The 11427-nt window shown below is 32.5% G+C and overlaps 1 long non-coding RNA gene across 1 annotated transcript; it reads left to right on the plus strand.

Moving 5' to 3' along the window:
* The first annotated feature begins 3254 nt into the window (after positions 1-3254).
* Positions 3255-5278, plus strand: LOC145790517 (uncharacterized). Its single transcript, XR_014329292.1, has 2 exons — positions 3255-3736; positions 5040-5278. It is a non-coding gene; the product is annotated as an uncharacterized LOC145790517 (long non-coding RNA).
* Positions 5279-11427: the final 6149 nt, after the last annotated feature.

Here is an 11427-nt window from a genome sequence, read left to right on the forward strand (position 1 = left end):
GGCTGTATATGTACCAAAGTTGACTGCTATTATAGGGGATCAATTATCTTTCTTTGGTTATTTTTATCCATTGTATGAGCTAGGTCGGTGGAAGACAAGATGTATGCTGCATCTCCTGACTAGTTCACCTTTTTCTAGTTGCAAGGATGCAATATTTAACCATGTCATGTTCATGAAATATGAATATTTGTCTTCCAATGTTCCAAACACCAGCATGATAGGCCTAGTAATGTGAATCTCTTATTCCACTTCACCCCTTTTGGACCAGGGGTGCAACCTGTGTGATGGCAGGCCTCTTTTTCCCCCAAAATTGATGAGAAAAATTTGTAGTTGAGGCCATATTATTGGAAAGGCCAAGGGTATTGTGCAGACATACAAAACCATATACCTACCCAATCTAAAAAAACCAAGCTTCTGACCTGCATAGCCTATTTATGTCGGTATAAGCAAACTTAGTGTTCAATGACACTCGTCTTGTTTGAGTTCTGTGTCTCTTCTATAATATATTATTTTCCATAGTGGTCAAAAGTTGACCAATTGTCAGATCGAGTTTCTGTATTATGTTGTTATGCATTGTACAAAGACCAACTTATGTGAACTAAGGGAGGGGATAAATTTGTTGCATTTTATTTTATTTTTTTACTTTTTTACAAATAACATTTTATGATAGCCTTTGTTGGTGAGTGAGCAATTATTATGTTTATTTTGGCATTTTTCTTGGTCAGTTTGGTGACTGTTTATCAGGCAGTGTGATTAAAATGGTTCGAAAGCACGGACACTTCTAAGAAGGTGACGTATCCTTGTCATGTTCGTGTCGGACACCGACAGTCTTAGGACACGTGTCCGACACTCTTCAAAACGTGTTCTATTTTTAATTTTTTTTTAAAAATTCAGACACTCTTTGGACACTCGGATGACACAAGTGTAAATCGCTGAAACACACGTATCTATCGATTAAACACATGTGAAACTAATTATAAATTTGAACAAAACAACTTAAGATACAATTATAAAACGAAACCCATATAAATTTATAGGAATTAGTGTCATATTGCATTTTTTATTATCTTTGAATGATATATTTATGTATATAATATATAATAAATATATAAAATTATATATTTCATGCGTGTCCCCCATGTGTCGTGTCCTGCATTTTTTGAAAATTAATGTGTCGGCGTGTCTGTGTCGTATCCGTATCGTGTCACGTGTCCGTGCTTCTTAGGTTCGAAGTGATCGAGCTTACAACTAGGCGTCTAATTAAACCTGGTTTTGTAGCTTATTGAGTTTTCTTTTACACAATATGCTTTAAGAATATTTCCACATGGACAGATGTTAAATCGTTGGCCAATGATTAATTACATTCATTACTGAATTATATGCTTAGAATTGTCTCTCTGCGCGCAGATTCTATCCACGAATGAAAATGGGACAGATACTTGCTTTTCTTGAAGTTAAGGTTGTTTTTCCTTTTCCTCTCATACCTAGTTATTCATTTACTTTGAAGAACAGAAGTTGGTAATAATTCTGTTCTATATTGTAGCCTGGCTATGGGACATTTGCATATGATTTCCATATTTTGAAGAATGCAAAACCTTCTGCAGAAGATAAAGTGGTAAGTATTGTTTAAACCATTTTGGATAACACAAATAAAGTTCTATATGCTCAGGCAACGTCTTTGTGATTTATGAGATATATTTGATTTCAGTGGAAATGTTTTACCAAGGTTCCTATATTTATAATCCTCTTTGCTCGACCTAATTTAATTGGGAAACATTCTGCTATGTGACAAACCCACCAAACTTGTGTCGCTGAAATGCATGCTACTACTTTCTCGAAATTATTTAAAATAAGGCCATCATGTAGCTGTCGTCCCATGTATTTGAGGTATTGGAAGGGCTGAGGGTTATAATGGATGTGGAACTAGCTTAAATCATGTGAAATGGCTGACATGCTTGACTGTTTGAAATTTTACTTCTGCACCAAACAGTGGCTCTATCTTTCAAGAAGTTATAAATATTCTCTTCTTAAGCTACTTCTTAATTAATATTATGTACCTTTCCTTGAAAGTCCACTCCATTTGACTTTTAGGATCACTGTCCAGCTTTCCTTTCACACCACTTTTTATTGCCTAGCTTAATTCATGGGACCATTTTTGTTAAACATAATTATCCAAGTTCAGTTTTCTTTTTCACCTGATTTGTAGCTTTTCTTCGTACTCGATGTATTAATGTAATTAATTTAATATATATGTCATAAGTCTTGCTTATGTTCCAAGAAGCAATCTGTAGATTGGAGCAATATTTGTTTTTTTCCAAGCAATCAGGGCTATCAAGAATTTTCTCAGTTTTTGTTTATTTATTTATTTTTCCTATGGCATTGTCATGAACACTGTTGTGCAAATAATCGGTATGATCAGATGGATTGAGACCATAATACCTGTCCATTGTGGGTGGCAAGGGGATCAGTAGGTTGTGGAGCCCTCTGGGAAGTGACAGGGATATATCAGTGTTTTCTGATTCAATTTTTTTGATTCCTCATCTTGTTATTTTTCCTATCTATTAAATGGTAAAAAATATTTATTGAAAGCACTCAGTGGGTTGCTTGCTTAGTTAGTTTGCCTTTGTTTTTCCTGCAGCGGTTATTTGTGGCTCAAACAGATAATATTGAGACATCTTCATGTATCACAACACCCCCACAAGTGAAGTATGACCTTTTTTCTCCCTTGTTTTTGGCTAAGTTGAATTATTACATTTTCATTCTGACCAGCTTTTTGTTGTTTAACTTCTGTAGCTTTCTGTTAAATGGAAAAGGAGTGGATAAAAGGACTAATGTGTTCATGGTTTGTGCTTGTTTAGTTTTGGGGAAGTTATTTTATGTGACAACATTATGCACAATGAATGCAAATTGTAACAAACATTTTGTGTTTTCCCCCACCCCCATTAGGACACTGGTCCACAGCTTCCAACTGTCGTGATGCATATGCTTAAATATGGAACAAATCTTCTTCAAGTTGTGGGTCAGTTTAGTGGTATGCTTGAACATAGGTTTTCTCTTACTTTCTTGTTTTTGTTGCTTGCAATTCATCTGCGCTCTGACCCAGTCTATTGTCTTTGTAAAGGAAACTATATCATAGTGGTTGCCTATATGGGCGTGATTTCAAACCTTGATCGTCCTGTCCTACAAGATTGTGTTCAGCCTGCTGTTGCTACACTGGATTCAGGTATGCTCATGGAAAGGAGTGAGACAAAAAAATAAATTATGCCAAGTGATTTTGTTTTGGTTTTTTGATGATTATATATCTTTGTGATGCTTTGAATAACTATTGTTTTTTTCTCTCTCTTTGTCATATTAGATTCTGAGATTATTGAAGGGCCATCACGAATTTCACTAAATTGTCCAATAAGGTATGCCATTATATGTGTTGCCGACAAACTTTGCTGTTCATTTATCTTCCGAGGTTGACTGTAAATTGCTCCTTACTTCCCCTCCCTAGTTGTATTAATCTTACATGCAGTTTTTTGTAACGCCACTTTAGCATATTGCTATGTCATTATTAAGTTCAAGTACAAAGAGAGGAAATTCAAGCACAAAATAAAGAGATAGAGAAGATGAATGGGTCGATTGACGAGCATTTTGAGATCACATCAAGCATCATGGAGTTTCTTAAGAAGCAAGGTTTCAAAGGACAATTTAGAGGATGAGGTATCCCATGAACTCGTACATCGCCTTTTTGGTAAGTCTCGCTCGCTTTATCATTTTATTTTTCTCATGTTGGTTAGTATATACTAGTTAAAGTACAATAGTTTGACTACTTATTAACTAAGATTTAACAAGTTTGAAGATGTATTTAATGAAAATAGATTCATTATCAAAATTCTTACTTAGCATGACTCTAGTTAAAATACACACGAACCAAAGTAGAGACAAAACTAAGTCAGATAATAGCCTGCTGTTAGGTGTGTTTCTATCTGTGGATGTTGGTATCTGTATAGCCTAAGTCACAAGTATCTGTATGCTCTGCTGTTGGTATCATTCTGCTTTGCTGGTTGTATCTCTATGCTGTGTGAGTGGACAGATCTGCTGGGCGGCTGGTCTGGGTAATTTTGCTTCAGTTTTGCTTCAGTTTTGGATGTGAATCTAATTGTAGGCCTGGTGATGTATATTTTCTATATACCTTTGCTGGGATGGGTAGCTTGCTGTGTGCGTTTTATCCTGCTGTCTGTTGTGTTTTTTGTGTTCTTGTTGGTCCGTCGCCAACAGTTTGGTTTTGGTGCTGTGCATCATCCCCCTCTCCCCTGTCCTTTCTTGTCCCCTTTATTGATGTATTTTCTCCTTCTTGTAAGGTTCTTTCATCAATAAAGTTTTTGTTGATAAAAAAGAAAAAAGAAAAAAAAAAAGGAAGCAATCAATGTTAAAACAAAATAATACGTATAGCAGTGTGTATTATTTTCTAAATTTAGAAGGGAGCTGTTTTTAGGTTTTGTGCGTGGCCTTTTAATGCTAATGTTAAAAATAATAAGCTTATTATCTACATCCATTTTGGTCATTGCTATCACAACTCACCAAGCTAATGGTCCAGTTTTTCATTTTTTGCATTGTAGGTTGTTGCTCTCTCTTCAAAATTTTTTTAAATCCCATTTGTGCAGCAGCCACAATATTTGTTCCTTCCCATTCTCATTGACTGCATGCTTTGGTTCTTACCATGAGATGTTGTAGTGTTATAACTGGTTTGGCTGCTGTCCGTGGGTCACAACCAGTTTTTGATCCGAGCATAATTCTAGGGATACAGTGAATTGCCATGTTAAGGTGATCATTGCAAAGCCCATGGGTGGGAATGAGCATGGTATTCATCTTTTTAGTTAATCTCTGTTAATTTCTATTCAAATAACTTCAAGCTTGTGATCTTGAGAACAGTTCTATATATTTGTTAAGTTTCTAATATTTGGCTTTAAGTTTATAATAAAACTTTGCTATTATAATAAACTTTATATATATACATTCTATGCTAATGTTTGCCTTGTTTATTTTTTTTGTAGATTGGTTTTGATGACGTTCGGAAGCATACTTGCAAATGAAAATCAACTGTTGAATTTTTTTCCTAAACTGATGCTTAGTTGTAGTTGCAAATTAAGATTGAGTGTTGATTTTTTTTGGTGGACTCCACGTTAGTTTATTTTGAGATTTACTTTGATGGTTTTTTTGTGATACTTAATGGATTATTATTAAGGTTGTTTGATGGATATATTTTGATTTATAAAATAAATTGTTTAGTGAATTTTTTTGTGGAGCGCTGTATAATAGCTAGTGGATTTCTTAGTACAATTAAAAGGCTATTGGGATATGAGTAGGGATATTTGTGAAATAATAATTTAAATTGAATATAAAATATGGAACAAGTTTAGTGATGAATTTGTTTCGTCATTTGTACTTGTTATTATGACAAAGTGATTATTCGTCACCAATAAACTTTTTTTGTGACAAAATTTACTGCAGTTTATATATGAAAGTTTTTATTTATTTTGTTGTTTGGTGACTAAAAATTTCGTCACGTATATATATATTTGTGACGAAATATATTTCGTCACCCATGTATGACTTTTGAAGACGAAAAATTTCGTCACCTTTACATCTTATTGTGACGAAATTATTTCCTCATCAATGATCAACATGCGTGACAAATTTATTCGTCAACTAAAATTATAAATATGGTACTGAATAATTATTTGGTGACGAAAATGAGAATTTTTGGCAACAAAATGTTGTTTTATTGGTGACAAAATTATGACTTTTGAAGACGAAAAATTTCGTCACCTTTACATCTTATTGTGACGAAATTATTTCCTCATCAATGATCAACATGCGTGACAAATTTATTCGTCAACTAAAGTTATAAATATGGTACTGAATAACTAGTTGGTGACGAAAATGAGAATTTTTGGCGACAAAATATTGTTTTATTGGTGACAAAATTATGACTTTTGAAGACGAAAAATTTCGTCATCTTTACATCTTATTGTGACGAAATTATTTCCTCATCAATGATCAACATGCGTGACAAATTTATTCGTCAACTAAAGTTATAAATATGGTATTGAAAAACTATTTGGTGACGAAAATGAGAATTTTTGACGACAAAATGTTGTTTTATTGGTGACAAAAAATTTCGTTGCTGAAGTAATTTCATTGGTGACGAAATTATTTTTCGTCACGTTGGTTTTTAGTGACAAACATTCAATGACGAAACCGGTGACGAAAATATTTCCTCACAAATATCTATAGTGACGAAATTAGCTCTTTGAAGACAAAAAAATTTCGTCACTCAAGGCCCAACTTGTTGTAGTGATCCGCTATGTTGTCTTTAGACTTCACATATTCAATGGAAATAATTTCATTAGAGAGTAGTTGTCTCACGGTGTTATGTCGACGATGAATGTGTCGGGACTTACTGTTATACATATGACTCTATGCTCTACCTATTGCTGATTAACTATCACAATGTATGCATATAGCAAGTACCGGTTTTGGCCACACTGGAATATCTTCAAGGAAGTAGCGAAGCCATTTTGCTTCTTCCCCAGCTTTATCTAAAGCTATAAATTCTTATTCCAAGTAGACCTAGCAATGCAAGTCTGTTTAGAAGATTTCCAAGATACAGCTACACCACAAAGAGTAAAGACATACCCACTGGTGGACTTTGAGTCTCTAGTATCCGATATCCAATTTGCATCACAGTATCCTTCAAGTACAGCTGGATATCTAGTATAATTAAGCCCAATGTTACGAGTAAATCTGAGGTATCTTAGAACCCTTATAATTTCTTTCCAATGTTCTACTCCTGGATTACTCGTATATCTACTTAATTTACTTATTGCATAAACTATATCCGGGCGAGTGTAGTTCATCAAGTACATTAAGCTTCCAATAATTTGGACATACTCTAATTGAGAAATACTTTCCTGTACATTCTTAGAAAGAAACAAATTAACATCCATAGGTGTTCTAGCAAGATAATCATCATCTTTGTTGAATTTGTCAAGTATTTTCTCAATGTAATGAGATTGTGATAAAACATATCCTTCTGATGTTTTGGTAATTTTCATACTAAGAATTACATCAGTAATGCCCATGTCCTTCATGTCAAAATGTTTGTTCAACATTTTCTTGGTAGTTTTAATCATGTCATTATTACTACCTATGATGAACATAGCATCCACATAAAGACATACTATAACAGAACCTTTATCTGTATTTTTAATATAAACACATTTGTCACATTGATTAATTTTAAATCCATTTGAAAACATTGCCTTGCCAAATTTTTCATGCCATTGCTTTGACGCTTGTTTTAAACCATATAATGATTTAACCAATTTACACACTTTCTTTTCTTTTCTTTTCTTAGAACAGAAAATCTTTCTGGTTGTTCCATGTAAATTTCTTCATCTAACTCACCATTTAAGAAAGCGATTTTCACATTTATTTGATGAATTTATAGATTGTACAAAGACACAATAGCAATTAACATTCTAATGGATGTTATTCTAGTAACCGGTGAGTATGTGTCAAAGTAATCAAGACATTCTTTTTGTCTAAAACCTTTGATCACAAGTCTTGCCTTGTATTTGTCAATTGATCCATCCGCTTTCATTTTTCTTTTGAAAATCCACTTGTACCCAAGAGGTTAACAACCTGGTGGTAAGTCCACTAATTCCCAAGTGTGATTTTGTAATATGGATTCAACTTCACTGTTTACAGCTTCTTTCCATAAAGGAGCCTCAGGACTAGACATAGCTTCTTTAAAAGTTAAAGGCTCATTTTCTAACAAAAAAGTTAGAAAATCTGGACCAAAAGATTTTAAGGTTCTAGCACGTTTACTACACCTAAGTTTCTCTTTCTCATTTTGATCTATCTCTTGCTCTTGTTCTTGATCTTGATCATGTTCTTGATCCTGACTAGTAATAGCATCATGAGATATTTTGTTAATACTAGTCTCTTGTCTAATCTTGTTTGAAAACACATGTTCAAAGAAAGACGCATTTCGAGATTCAATAATAGTATTTGTATGCATTTCGGAATGTTCTGATTTATGAATCAAAAATCGATATGCACTACCATTCATGACATAACCAATGAAAATGCAATCAACTGTTTTAGGACATATCTTAGTCTTTTTAGGACTAGAAATAGTCACTTTAGCCAAACACCCCCCCAGTTTTAAGTATTTGTAGGATGGTACTCTCTCATGCCACAATTCATAAAGTGTTTGATTCACTTTCTTTTGGGGTACTTTATTTAAAATATAATTAACAAAAAGTATTGATTTCCCCCACAAGTTCTGAGATAATCCAAAACTTAACATAACATTCATCATTTCTTTTAAAGTCCTATTTTTCCTTTAAGCAATTCCATTTTGCTGAGGTAAATAAAGAGCGGTAGTTTGATGAATTATTCCATGTTCTCTACAAAACTCACCAAAAGACGATTCATATTCACCACATCTATCACTTCTAAGTTTCTTAATTTTCTTACCCAGTTGATTTTTAACTTCATTCTTATTGGTTTGAATTAAATAAACATAACATATCTAGTATAGTCATCTATAAAAGTGATAAAATACTTTTTCCCACCTCTAGTCTGAATTGATTTAAAATCACAAATGTCACTATGAATTAATTCAAGTGGTTTCGTAATTCTTTCAATTGAATGAAAATGAGTTTTGGATAATTTTGTCTCAATGCAAATTTCACATATATGATTTGAATCAATGTCAAATTTAGGTAAACATTCCATATTAATTATTCTACGCAAAGATCTATAATTAACATATCCAAGTCTACCATGCCATAAATTTGAAGACTCAAGCAAGTAAGAAAAATATGTATTTTTATTAATAATAGAGGATTCAACAGTCGTTACATTCATTTTGAAAAGGCCATCAGACATGTAACCTTTTTCCTACATACATCCCGTTTTTGGTAAGTACAAACTTGTCACTTTCAAAAATTAGCCTAAACCCATTTTTACTCAACAAAGATTTGGAAACAAGGTTCTTGCGAATGTCCAGTATATGCAGCACATTGTTGAAAGTGAGTGCCTTTCCAGATGTCATCTTCAGAATAATCTTTCCTTGTCCTTCAACTTTGAAAGTTGAGGAGTTACCCATAAAAAGTTGTTCATCGTTGTCCATTATAGAATAAGATGTGAATATCTTTTTGTCGACACAGATATGGCGAGTAGCACCAGTGTCCACCCACCATTCTTTACGATTTCCGACAAGGTTTGCCTCAAAAATAACTACAAAAAGATTTATGACATCTACACCATTGGAAATTTTTTCCATTTCGGTTATATTGGTTTGAGCAGGCTTTTTGCTTGTTCTTCTTTTGCTTTTGCCTTTGCTACGGCAATCTTTGACTCGATGTCTCTCTTTATCACAGATGTAACACATGTCATTAAACTTGTACTTTTTAATTTCTCCTTCTTTAGATAGCATTTTCTTCTGCCATCTTTTAAAATCAATTTCTAAGAGCTTCTCTGGTTTTTCACCATGATTGATTACTACAGTCACAACAGAATGAGGGGTTGGCGCAATTGCAGCCACTATACCAGTATTGGTTTGAACGTAAGTTTGACCAGTTTCTATAGCCATGAATTCTAAATTATAAAACAAAATTAGAATTAGAATTTTCTACTACACAGAAAATTAAACCATAAACACATAATTAAATTTTGTAAAAAAAAAGAAACATAAATTGTAACTTTTATTTCCAATTAATTTGAAAATAAAATAAAATTTTATTTAAACAAATTAATTTCATACAGAAAATTAAATTTCTATAACACTTCAATAATTAAAATACCGAAACAGAATTTTAATTAATGAACACTCAGAAAATAGAATTAAATTTTGTAAAAAATAAATAAATAAAAGAAACAAGAATTGTAACTTTTATTTTCAATTAATTTGAAAATAAAATAAAATTTTATTTAAACAAATTAATTCCACACAGAAAATTAAATTTCTGTAATACTTCAATAATTAAAAAACTGAAACAGAATTTTAATTAATGAGCATTTTCAATTAATTTGAAAATAAAATAATTTTTTTTAACCAAATTAATTTCACACAGAAAATTAAATTTCTGTAATACTTCAATAATTAAAAAGCTGAAACAAAATTTTAATTAATGAACCCTCAAATAATTTTTGAAAACCAAAATTAATTTCTGACAAACTTCACAAATAAATATTCTGAATTGTTAATGATACCAGTATATCATTACTAGTTGTCAAAGAAAATAGACAGTATATTACTACTATCTGTCAAATAGTATATAACTACTATTTATTTTTCCAACCAAAATATTATTTTGTAAAACCACAGAAAGTAATTTCTGTAAAAAGAAGAAAGAGAAAAGAAAACAAATGAAAAATTCTGTATAAACAGAATAATTCGAATCCGTCTTAAGATTGTTGGAACAATCTTCTGTGTAAAATAAATAACTTCAAACAAATTAAACAAATAAAAATAAATTACATACCGAATTTATTTTACCGAACTGAATTGAATATTTAAAAGATCAAGTCGAGTGTGTGACACTCTATTCTTAAGACAGATTCGCCCCGCTACGGTGCTTATGGATAAATGGCGTCTATCTCCCAAGATATGATAATCTTCACAAATTGTAGTAGCATTTCAAACAATTTGTACGGCGAACAAAACTTGTGTTCTATACTCTCTTAAATTTTTTTTCCCTAAAAATAGTATGAAGAATAATGCAAAGAGAGAGCAAAATCGGGAAGAAAACAGATTTTTTTTGAATGTTTTTTGATGCCAGAACACTACTAGAAATGCTGGTATTTATAGGCAATTTTGACAGACCCGAACAGGTCTCATTTTGAATGAACAGGTGTGTAACTGTTTTGAACAAATAACAGTTCAAAATTCAAACTGATCTACTGGAAACTGCTACAGTTATAAAACTGTCCAGATTTTGAATTTGTCTAGGCAGTTATGAATCTGTCCGAAATTCAACAGTTTGAAAAACTGTTTAGATTGACTAATCAGTTGTGGAATTCAGATTTGAAAATAGGCACAAAATTTTTGGACAAAAATTTGAATTCAAATACATTTTGAAATTTAAATAATTTCCTGCAATAAAAAATTTTGTCCAAAAAATTAATGTTAGAACCAACCTGACCCACAACCGTGCCTACGGACGACGGCGACGACGCGCGTGTGGTAGTTTGGGCTAAGGTTCACTTTGTCCATAACTTTTCCCTTCTACAAACTTGGGGTACCCCATGGGGCCCAACCCAAGTTAGTACACCAAGAGCTTATATACTCACAAAAGCTCTCTTAAAGTTTTAATATGGGACAACCCATTTCAAGGAAACCCAGATTTACTTCTTTAATTGTCCATT

Source organism: Camellia sinensis, chromosome 1, assembly GCF_055761805.1.
Source record: "Camellia sinensis isolate YWXY chromosome 1, ASM5576180v1, whole genome shotgun sequence".
NCBI lineage: Eukaryota > Viridiplantae > Streptophyta > Magnoliopsida > Ericales > Theaceae > Camellia > Camellia sinensis.